The following is a 13,092-nucleotide window of genomic DNA, read 5'->3' as shown; positions in this document are numbered from 1 at the left end:
CATCCGGGGTCTGCACCTTTGGGGGGGGTACTGTCACGTTCTGACCAGTAAAAGGGGTTATTTGTTATTGTAGTTTGGTCAGGACGTGGCAGGGGTGTGTTTGTATTGTGTTGTCTGGGTTTTTTGGGGTATTGTTCTATGTTCGTATTTTTAGTATTTGTATTTCTATGTTAGTTTTGGGAACGACCTCCAATTAGAAGAAGCTGGTTGTCGTTGCTTCTAATTGGAGGCCATATTTATATGGGTTTATTTTCTATTGTGTTTGTGGGTGATTGTTCCAGGTATAGTCAAGGTTACCATACATGACTGGCGTGCGTTTTCTTGTTTTGTTTCAGTGTTCACGTATGAATAAAAATATAAGTATGGACACTTACCACTCTGCGTATTGGTCCGATATTTCTTACTCTTCATCAGAAGATGACACGTATGACAATCACCCACCAAACGAGGACCAAGCAGTGGAGGAGGGAGCAGCAGGAGGTGTATACGGAGTCATGGACTTGGGAGGAGATACTGGCTGGAGAAGGACCATGGAGAAAGACTGGAGAGGATCGAGGTATTACAAAATTTAAGTTTACACACTCCCAGGAATGTCATACATGATGGATCATTAGCTTATACTGTCACGGCTTCCGCCGAAGTTGGTTCCTCTCCTTGTTTGGGCGGCGCTCGGCGTCGCCGGTCTTCTAGCCATCATTGATCCACTTTTCATTTTCCATTTGTTTTGTCTTGTCTTCCCACACACCTGGTTTCAATACCATTACATGTTGTGTATTTAACCCTCTGTTCCCCCCATGTCCTTGTCCGGAATTGTTTATTGTAAGTGCTTGTGCACGTCTGTCTGGTGTGCGACGGGTTTTGTACCCATTGTATATATTGTTTTTGTTTACGGTGATTTTTATTATTAAACTGCACCGTTGTAACACAGTTTGTGCTCTCCTGCGCCTGACTTCTCTGCTGCCAGTACGCACCCCTTACATATACACTAGCTTTTACACATCTAGATGGCCGGGCGGGGTGGGTGTGGAGCCAGAGAAAGCAGGGGTTCAAACTGTAGAACTCAGTTCGTATGTTTGAATATTGAAATTGATTTTATCAAACAAAACTATGCTATATTTTATCTCTGGGATGCTCAGGAAGACAAATCAGAGCAAGATTATTGAATGTAAATACATTATTTAACTTCAGAGGTGAATGTATCAAACCAGTTTCCGTGATATACGTTTTGTTGTTGTTGTGCACTCTTCACTGTAATAGCGACTGTAAATTGGACAGTGCAGTTACATTAACCTGTTATGGCTAGGGGGCAGTATTTTCACGGCCGGATAAAAAACGTACCCGATTTAATCTGATTATTACTCCTGCCCAGAAACTAGAATATGCATATAATTATTAGCTTTGGATAGAAAACACTCCAAAGTTTCTAAAACTGTTTGAATGGTGTCTGTGAGTATAACAGAACTCATTTGGCAGGCCAAAACCTGAGAAGATTCCTTACAGGAAGTGCCCTGTCTGACCATTTCTTGCCCTTCTTGATTATCTCTATCCAATACAGGGGATCTCTGCTGTTACGTGACACTTCCTACGGCTCCCATGGGCTCTCAGAAGGCGGCAAAAAGCTGAATCGTGGTTTTGCAGGCTCTGGCTGAAAAAAAAGTAGCGCGTTTGGATAGTGGCCGGTCACAGTACTATGAAACTCAGGCTCGTGCACGAGGGGATCCCATGCTTTTATTTTCTCTCTCTTTGTACGTATACACGCTTTCCCGGTCGGAATATTATCGCTTTTTTACGAGAAAAATGGCATAAAAATTGATGCTTCGAAGTACGGTAATGGAATATTTAGAATTTTTTTGTCACGAAATGCGTCGTGCTCGTGACCCTTATTTACACTTCGGATAGTGTCTTGAACGCACGAACAAAACGCTGCTATTTGGATATAACAATGGATTATTTTGAACCAAACCAACATTTGTTATTGAAGTAGCAGTCCTGGGAGTGCATTCTGATGAAGAACACCAAAGGTAATCAAACTTTTCTAATAGTAAATCGGAGTTTGGTCAGGGCTAAACTTGGTGGGTGTCTAAATAGCTAGCCGTGATGGCTGGGCTATCTACTCAGAATATTGCAAATTGTGCTTTCACCGAAAAGCTATTTTAAAATCGGACACCTCGATTGCACAAAGGAGTTCTGTATCTATAATTCTTAAAATAATTGTTATGTTTTTTGTGAACGTTTATCGTGAGTAATTTAGTAAATTCACCGGAGGTTTGCGGGGGGTATGCTAGTTCTGAACGTCACATGCTAATGTAAAAAGCTGGTTTTTGATATAAATATGAACTTGATTGAACAAAACATGCATGTATTGTATAACATAATGTCCTAGGTGTGTCATCTGATGAAGATCATCAAAGGTTAGTGCTGCATTTAGCTGTGGTTTTGTTTTTTGTGACATTATATGCTAGCTTGAAAAATGGGTGTCTGATTATTTCTGGCTGGGTACTCTGCTGACATAATCTAATGTTTTGCTTTCGCTGTAAAGCCTTTTTGAAATCGGACAGTGTGGTTAGATAAAGGAGAGTCTTGTCTTTAAAATGCTGTAAAATAGTCATATGTTTGAAAAATTGAAGTTTTTGTATTTTTGAGTAATTTGTAATTCGCGCCACGCCTATCATTGGATATTGGAGCAGGTGTTCCGCTAGCGGAACGTCTAGATGTAAGAGGTTAACAAAAGTGTAAGCTTTCTGCCTATATAAGACAATGCCCATGTCCTGGAAAGTTTGCTGTTACTTACAATGTCATTCTAGTCAAATTAACAACAACCATCCCGGTATAGGGACACTGATCCTATGGGATCCCTAACTCGCTCTCTCTTTCTTTTTCCTTCTCCCTGAGTAGGACTTATTGACAAAATACATTAGCCATGATATCTAAATGCAGGGTAGTCATTTTAAAACAACAACAGAATCTCTAATTCACCTGACACATACTGTATATTGTCATACTGACTACCCCATGTCAAGCAGAGAGAGAGAGCCAACTATGTCTAAGCGTCCTGCCAGGAGACCCTGACCAATCAGACGGCAGACAGGATGACAAAGCTCCTAAACCTCTTGCCGTAAAAACAACCATGATTGATGGGCACCTATTTATTCTCTCTCTCTCTCTCTCTCTCTCTCTCTCTCTCTGAAGATAGGATATTTTAGAGAGAGAATTAAAAACGGTGGTACTGTAGCTAACAGCAATTTTGTATTTACATGTAGATTGGAACTGGATAGGTTACCATTTATCATACTGCCACCAGATGTATAGGTGAAATCCGGAGCGTACATTGCTCCCCTATTTTGATTGTAATGTTATTGTTTTCTGCTTTGACCTTTCCTCTGCACTTTTGGGTTGACTATTCCACTTGAAACTCTCTTCAACGTTGAGGATATTCTTACGAGAAATAAAACGTCACAACTGCAAGGTCACTTATTTCCGATGTGTAGGGCGATCATAGGTATTAGTATTGAGGATCTGTGCACATCAAGTAGCCTATCCTCACTCTTGGCATTATGAGAATGTCCTTTTTACCTATTTCCATTGCCATTTCTTATCTAGCCAGATTTCTTTGATTTCTTTGAGGTCCAACGGTTCTGTCATCCTGTCTCTCTTCCCCGCCTTCTCACTGTCTGAGCGCAGGGATGGAAGGATGGTCGGAGGAATGGAGGGATAGAGGGTGGCAACAGGTGAGGATGGAGTGGTGGCCTGGAAGAGAGGTGTAACGGACAGACACACCGAGAGGCAGCCAAAGACATCGACAGAAAGACAGACAGAAAAAGAGAGAGGGTGGGTGTAGGTGTTGGTTGACTAGGTTCCTGCTCATCTGGCTGCCTTCACCACCACTCAGCACCATCCCTGAGTTGGTCAGTCTATCTTCTCTCTGGGCAGAGCCAGCACGCTTTGAAGGCATGTTGTCTGCTCTACACCACAGGCTCAACTCCGCACAAAGCCAGACCAAATCCGAGTCACAAATGGCACCCTATTCCCTATGTAGTACACTACTTTTGACCAGACCTGGTCAAAAGTAGTGCACTAAATAGAGCATAGGGTATCATGTGGGATACAGTCCCAGACCAAGCGCCTCATTAAAAAGCCAGCACCGTCATTTCCAAAGGCCCATTATTTAGCATATAATTATTCATTAATTACAAAGTGCAGCACTTTGTCTTAATGAGAGCAGCCACTGCAGAATATTTAAGTGTTTGTTATTTGGCGTGTAAGGTTGAGGTTGCAGACAGAGATTCAGGCCACATCATAATACATACTGATTATAGCAGCCACCAAAATTGTTATAATAAGGGGTGAAAAGTGATCATAAGAAATTCATTTTCTCTTGAAGCCAGACTAAAATATTGCATGCAGTGTTGATTGACGGCTAATGTTATGCATTTAAAGGGTTTGAGGTGGGAGAGGATTTATTCCCTTACATTTTCTAAGTCATCAGGATACTGTTGGCCCGAAACATATTATACCAGTTTGTGAAACCAGGAAATGCATAAAACCTTTTCAACATTCTCTTCCTGTCAAAAGCTGGAGATTGAAGAGATAAATAGTACAACCAAAATGTAAAGCTTTGTATTCGCTGGGTGATGCTCTGTTTCACATGAAATCCATGGAAAGGAAATAACGCTAGTACATTATCTATGGAGAGGAAATCCCATTATAAAAATGAATATAACTTTTTCGTCTTCCTTGCGTTCAGTTTCATATAATGTCTAAATATACAAATAAATGAATAAGGGCCTGTAAATAATCATGGCCTTTTGCTCGAGTCATTTCTCTATTACCTTATCCACTGGAGCGAGACCAACTTCGTATTTCTTATTTGTGTCTCTCAGAGAAGCAGCTCTCAATTTCTCTGATAAAAGAAAGAATAAAAGAAAAGGAATGAGCAAGACCAGACAACAGTGTGACGAAAGAAGCGAATGATTCTTTTGGCACCCCTTCCACACGTTGCATTGCTGTCAGCTTGCTGTTCTTTTTCTCTCACTCAGACTGAGAGAGGATGGCAGCTGCCTTATACCCCTAGTCTCCCAGCATTAATACACAAAGCTCTCCCTCTCTCCCTCTACCAACCACACACAACCACGCGAATAGATTCAGTGAAAAGTGTAATTTTCAACCAACATCTGACACTAATATAAAGAAAGTGTTTCGGTAATGAACCCCCCCCCCCCCTCCCCTGAACCCCCCCCCCCAAAAACTCAGAAATAAGTCATCTTTGACCAGGCCAGGTGGCAAAAATCCACTGGCATTACTATGTGCTTTAAGTGTTGCTTTGAGGCTTTATTGTAGCACTTTGGGTTTTTGGAAAGCGTGTTAAAAACAAAATATAGTATATAGAGAGAGCCATATGAATAATACTAATGCCTGGATCTGACAGGAGGGCCCAGTTCCACTAAACAGGTTTATGGACAAGACAAGTCTCTTTCTTTATTCAAAAGTGCATAGCGGCCACCCTGCTGCTCCAATCAATCCATAACTTAATCCTCTGTAAAATGCTAACTGATAATGCTATCTCAAAACCTGGCTCTAAAAACAGAGAGAGCATTAATGGGGCTGCTAGCATAGTGCTGTTAGTGCTGTGTGAGAACAATACATCAATGAAATCATCCACCAAGAAGTAATGCTGGGGCAGAAGCCTGGTGCTGGCAGGCATAAAGGAGCCATGGAGCCATGCTGCTTCCTCCACTTGAGGAGAGTAAATACAAATTACATGTGGCCAGGTGTGGACCACAGATTGTACTGGAGTACATGTTGAGTAGGCTACATCTCCTTGTGTCAAACTCAGAGAGGAGAGGTCTCATCAGGCCTTATCTAGGGCCTCTCAATATTAAGTAATTGTGAATGTATTGTCCCATTTTAAGTGTCCCTAATACTAATGCATTTACATATAAGTCATATAATTACCGTACAAGTACGCACTGTTGCATAGCACTTACAACAATGATACCTGATGTCTGGCAATCATAATTTGAAGGATTACCAAATAACCTCACAATTGAGATAACTGAGCTAACAAGGTCGAATTTGGAGACAGTGGTCAGGTAGCTACAGGAGAGGAAAACCTATATGAATCCAGGACCCATGAGTCTGTTAGCATTCAGGTCCTGACTTTGTCTTGAGTTCCCAGGCCAGAACACAGTGAGTGAGTGAGTGAGTGAGTGAGTGAGTGAGTGAGTGAGTGAGTGAGTGAGTGAGTGAGTGAGTGAGTGAGTGAGTGAGTGGGAGTGAGTGAGTGAGTGAGTGAGCGAGCGAGCGAGCGAGCTGAACATGACTTCAATCTAATTCAATGTCACTCACTGTGAAAGTCAGGGAACAAAGAGGATCCTGTTAACTGGTCAAATCAAATCAAAATAAAAACTCAGTGTAGAGCCCACTATATAAAGAAACAGCTCTTGAAATAGGCCTACATACTGTATATTTTCCCACTGTGTTGGGAAACCAGTACATAGAGCTATGAATAGGTTATTTCCCTTGATATAACAATATGCTACACTTTTACGAGGTCAATATTCACATCAGGTATTGAAGTGAGTTCAAATGGGGTTCCCTTGTCAACATGCATTACATTAGAATAGAAAAATGTCTGTCTACCCAATATGCATTTCTGTAGAGATGACTAAAATGCCACATCCACTCTAATTCAACATGCTATTATTATTTTTTGGGTTTTGTTTATTTGCTGTCTAAAAGAAATTTGAGTCAGGAAAAATAACACAATTAAACTGGAACAAGGCAGCCAAGTCAAAAACAAATAACAGTCCTGTCAATGTTGAAATATGGGGTTGTGATTTGGGGGTGACAGCAAGCAGTGGCCATGAGTGCAACAATTGAGTGCAACAATTGTTAGGAACCCAAAGTACAGCCGTGTGTCCAATTGGTGCTAGGAGCCTGAAGATGTGACTGGGCTGTAGCGTCAAGCATTGTCTATTATGACAAACTTTACAAAGAAGAAAAAGTTCAAAGCAGCAACATGCTTTCACATGCATTCTGTACTGGATATGTTTGTCATTGCACTAGAGAACAGTATCGAAGGTCAGATTTCTGACTTTCTTGTCGCACAAAAAAGTGTCATTTTGTACATTTGTGTACATTTTCTCTGCAAGTATCGCTCCTTATCTTCCAGTGTCAGGAAGAATGAACACAGAAAAAAAGAGAAAGCCATTACACAATATCTTGATGCCAATACATTATCTGCCTCACCACTTTTTCTTCTTAAAAAGAGCAAAGAGCAGAACCATATTTTAAAAGCCCATAACTGGGCTTACAGCCAAGGGTATCATCAAGGCCCAAATGGCACCCTATTTCCTACATAGTGCACTACTGTTGACCAGACCCCTATGAGCCCTGGTCAAAAGTAGTGCACTAAATCTGGTATAGTGTGCCATTTGGAATGCAGATCAAATATACAGCTGTTCCCAAACTCCCCTCCCTTCAAAGGCCAGCCGGCCAGCTCTTTCATAAATCCTTAAAGGTCATTCACACTTTAAAATAATTTATTTGAATATGGTTGAGAGGTTTAGAGGGAAGGATGGAGGGAGGGATAAGGGCTTGTACTATGGCAGATGGAGGACAGTGGTATAATCTCTCCTTTCATCCCTTCACTGGGTCCCTCCGCTAATGGGCACCTTCCAGGAGATGGGAGAGGGAGAGAAGGGGAGATATAGGAGAGAGGAGGGTAGGGGGGAACAGTGAAGTCATGCATCATCAATGGTTTAAGGACAGTTTGCGCCACCAAGGGGAGAGACAGGTCACTGTATGTGTTGTTACGAGAGAGTGATTTTTTTGGAGGGTGGGGGAAATCATACCCATACAATATTGAAGGAGTAAATTATATATTGAGAAGAACAGCAAAACAATCTAATTTAAATGTAAAAAATAAAGGAAAATGATAAAGGATTACTGGTTTGGCAAGGATTGCAGAAAGAATTAAGGCAATTATCAAATAAAAAACACAGAAATCCAGGCAACAAAGTGTTATACTTTGAATATTGTGAGACATTTAAACATAAGAACACCATCAGAATAAAAAAAAATGAACATACCCGAAAGGAAATGTGCCTAATTGAGGAGTCGATAAATTCAAATGCTACTGGGACCATCCCTCCCTCTCAACCTCTCAACCATGAAATGAAAGATGGGGCTGATGGAAAAGGGTGACATCTTACGAGTTCCAACCCATCTATGCTATTTAGTGACTTTTATCGTGTTTATCTTGACTTTTTTTGTACAAAAAGTTCACACTATTATCACATATGACCACAAAGCACTTCTGGACATCAGATTGACAGTTACTAACCTTGATTTTGGCTTCAAATACAACTTCAACTCTGACTCAGCTGTTCCACTGTTCATACCAGACCCTATTCCTTTGTTCCATGTGCTACAAGAATGCCGCAGGCGTAAACACGGGAGACGAGGTGGAGTCCTGGTGAAATTGAGACAAAGTGAAAACCAAACGGCATTCCCCTCCATTCAATTGGCTAACGTTCAGTCACTCGAGAATAAGATGGATGAGCTTCGCTCTAGAGTCTCCTATCATACAGACTTGAAAAGCTGCAACATTATATGTCTTACTGAAACGTGGCTGGATGATGATGCTATGCACGTAGTACTCGGTGGACTATCCATGCAGCGGCAAGATCGGACAGCGGCTTCAGAGAAAATGAAAGGAGGCAGTGTGTGTTTTTTCATAAATAACAACTGGTGTGCTGCTTCAAGTGTGATCGAAATCTCGAGCTTTTGCTCACCTGATATAGAATACCTATAGTTTTCATCCATAATTATTACGGCTGTCTATATTCCTTCACAGGCCATCCCCACTCTGGCATTCAATGAACTGTAAAGGGCCATAAACAAACAAGAAACCACTCAGCCAGCGGTATCGTTTTAGTGGGCGTAGACTTTAGCATGTGAAGACTTAAAACCGTCCTATCTCAATTCTACCAACATGCCACTAGGGGCGCTAAAACGCTAGACCCCTTTTATTTTACCCCCAGAAATGCATACAAGGCCTTCCTTCATCCTCCCTCGGCAAACATGCAAAATTCAAGCAAACATGCAAAAAGACAATATAGGAGAAAGGTGGAATCCTATTACATCAGCTACGACGCTCGTTGTGTGTGGCAGAGATTTCAGACGATAACAGATTACAAAGGGAAACCCAGAAATGATCTGCCCAGTGACGCAAAACTCCCAAACGAGCGAAATGCCTTTTATGCTGGCTTCAAGGAAAGTCCCTGCTTTTCCGGATGACTGTGTGATCTCGCTCTCTGTTGCCGATGTGAGCAAAACGATTAAACAGGTCAACACCAGTGCGCATTCTCAAAGCATGAGCAGACCAGCTGGCAGGTGTCTTCATAGACATTTTCAATCTCTCCTTGTCCCAGTCTGTAATTCCAACATGTTTCAAGCTGACAACCATTGTCTGTGCTCCCAAGAGCTCAAAGGTAACCTTCCTAAAGGACTATTGCCCAATAGCATTCACATCTGTAATTATGAGGTTTTTTGAAAGGCTGGTCATGACACACATCAACATCATCAACCCAGACGCCTTAGTCTCACTCCAATTCATATACTGTACCATCCCAAGAGATCCACAGATGATGCAATCTCGATTGCACTTCATACTGCCCTCTCCCACCTGGACAAGAGGAGAAATAACTATGTGAGAACGCTGTTGATAGACTACAGCTCAGCATTCAGCATTCAACACCATAGTCCCCTCCAAGCTCATCACCAAGCTAGGGACCCTAGGACTGAACCCCTCCCTCTGCAAGTGGATCCTGGACTGCTTGATGGCTCGGCCCCAGGTGATGAGGGTGGTCAACAACTACTCCTCCACGCTGACCCTCAAAATGGGGGTCCCTCAGATTGTTTGCTATGTCCCCTCCTGTTCTCCCTGTTCCACCACAACTGCATGACTGCTCACGACTCCAACACCATCATCAAGTTTGCTGACGACACTACCGTGGTAGGTCTGATCACCGACTGCGATGAGTTCGCCTACAGGGTGGAGGTCAGAGACTTAGCAACGTGGTGCCAGGACAACAACTTCTCCCTCAATGTAATCAAGACAAAGGAGCTGATTGTGGACTATAGGAGAAAGAGGGGAGAGCACACGGCGGGGCTGTTGTGGAGCGGGTCGAGAGCTTTAAGTTCCTTGGCGTCCACATCACTAAGTACTTAACATGGTCTACACACACACAGTCTTGAAGAGGGCACGGTAGCGCCTCTTTACAACAGGCTCCGAGACAGCTTCAACCCCCAAACCATAAGACTGCTAAATAGCCAGACTGCTAAATAGTCAAATCAATGTTACCCTAACTATCTGCACTTACTCAATCTTGCACTGACCCTACGTTCACGACCTAGACTTTAAATACACACCATAGACACACTCACGCACACCACACTACACTGTCACTCCCACACAAATCCCTCACACATTCAAACACTACATACACACACATAACACACCCACACATAACACACCCACACACGCATACTGACACAACGCAAACATACATAAACTCAGCAAAAAAAAGAAACGTCCTCTCACTGTCAACTGCGTTTTTTTTCAGCAAACTCATTAACATGTGTAAATATTTGTATGAACAAAACAAGATTCAACAACTGAGACAAACTGAACAAGTTCCACAGACATGTGACTAACAGAAATTGAATAATGTGTCCCTGAACAAAGGCGGGGGGGTCAAAATCAAAAGTAACAGTCAGAATCTGGTGTGGCCACCAGCTGCATTAAGTACTGCAGTGCATCTCCTCCTCATGGACTGCACCAGATTTGCCAGTTTTTGAGGTGAGAGGTTACCTCACTCTTCCACCAAGGCACCTGAAAGTTCCTGGACATTTCTGGGGGGAATGGCCCTAGCCCTCACCCTCCGATCCAACAGGTCCCAGATGTGCTCAATGGAATTGAGATCCGGGCTCTTCGCTGGCCATGGCAGAACACTGACATTCCTGTCTTGCAGGAAATCACGCATAGAACGAGCAGTATGGCTGGTGGCATTGTCATGCTGGGGGGTCATGTCAGGATGAGCTTGCAGGAAGGGTACCACATGAGAGGGGAGGATATCTTCCCTGTAGCGCACAGCGTTGAGATTGCCTGCAATGACAACAAGCTCAGTCCGATGATGCTGTGACACACCGCCCAAGACCATGACAGACCCTGCACCTCCAAATTGATCCCGGTCAAGAGTACAGGCCTCAGTGTAACGCTCATTCCTTCGACGATAAACGCAAATCCAGCCATCACCCCTGGTGAGACAAAACCGCGACTCGTCAGTAAAGAGCACTTTTTGCCTGTCCTGTCTGGTCCAGCGACGGTGGGTTTGTGCCCATAGGCGAAGTAGTTGCCGGTGATGTCTGATGTTGGACCTGCCTTACAAGAGGCCTACAAGTACTCAGTCCAGCCTCTCTCAGCCTGTTGCGGACAGTCTGAGTACTGATGGAGGGATTGTGCGTTCCTGGTATAACTCGGGCAATTGTTGTTGCCATCCTGTACCTGTCCCGCAGGTGTGATGTTCGGATGTACCGATCCTGTGCAGGTGTTGTTACATGTGGTCTGCCACTGCGAGGACGATCAGCTGTCCATCCTGTCTCCCTGTAGCGCTGTCTTAGGAGTCTCACAGTACGGACATTGCAATTTATTGCCCTGGCCACATTTGCAGTCCTCATGCCTCCTTGCAGCATGCCTAAGGCACGTTCATGCAGATGAGCTGGGACCCTGGGCATCTTTCTTTTGGTGTTTTTCAGAGACAGTAGAAAGGCCTTAGTGTCCTAAGTTTTCACAACTGTGAACTTAATTGCCTACCGTCTGTAAGCTGTTAGTGTCTTAACGACCATTCCACAGGTGGATGTTCATTAATTGTTTATGGTTCATTGAACAAGCATGGGAAACAGTGTTTAAACCCTTTACAATGAAGATCTGTGAAGTTATTTGGATTTTTACGAATTATCTTTGAAAGACAGTGTAATGCGTGTATATGGGAGGCGAAGTCAAGTGCAGGAGAGCGGAGTATAATAAACAGGCGCACTTCAATACCGGTTACCAACTGACAGAACATAACACATACAAGTGCCAAAAAACACGGTCTAAAACAAAAGTGCAACGCCTGACAATCATCCACGTAACAAATAACAATCACTCACAAATACAACATGGGGAACAGTGTTAAATAATAAACCAGTGATTGGTGAGTGAAGCCAGGTGTGATAAGACAACGACAGAACAAATGGAAAATGAAAAGTGGATCGGCGGTGGTTAGAAAGCCGGTGACGTCGAACGCTGAACGCCACCCAAACAAGGAGAGGGACCGACTTCGGCGGAAGTCGTGACAGACAGGGTCCTGAAAAAGGGACGTTTCTTTTTTTGCTGAGTTTACATACAGTCACTCACACACTTTTACACTCATCATTTGCAGCTGCTTCTCTGTTCTTTATTTTTCTCGTATTATTATCTATCCGGATGCCTAGTCACTTTACCCTACCTTCATATACATATCTACCCTAGGAACCTCGTACCTCTGCACATTGATCTGGTACTGGTACTCCCTGTGTACAGCTCCTTTTACTCCTCTTGTGTTAGTTACTATTTTATTTTAAACTCTGCATCATTGGGAAAGATTTGTAAGCATGCATTTCACTGTAAAGTCTACACCAGTTGTATTCGGCACATGTGATTTGATTTCACCATTGGAATTTAGTCAATTGATGCACCCCTGCATCACATGGTGACATCATTTTAAATATTGAATAGCTCCCCATGTGTTTATGCTAGAAACTGACCGTTTCTTCTAGTGGCTGCAGCTCAATCCCCTCTTTCTGAGGATATCATGTTTGCACCTATTCCTTAACATAGGGCTTGTGAAAGCAGTATTTTTCTAACATGAGAGGATCCGGACAACAACATCGTCATGAAATTGTCTGTAGAACCCAAACCGTGTGAGCTTCAAACTAATATGTCCCCACCTTCAAAAGATGAGACTCTCAAGAACATGACAGCGTTGTTCGGTTCTATGACATCCA

The sequence above is a fragment of the Salmo salar genome, chromosome 28 (genome assembly GCF_965601325.2).
Source record: "Salmo salar chromosome 28, fSalSal1, whole genome shotgun sequence".
NCBI lineage: Eukaryota > Metazoa > Chordata > Actinopteri > Salmoniformes > Salmonidae > Salmo > Salmo salar.
The sequence above is the reverse complement of the archived record's forward strand: the minus strand, read 5'-3'. Positions refer to the sequence as shown.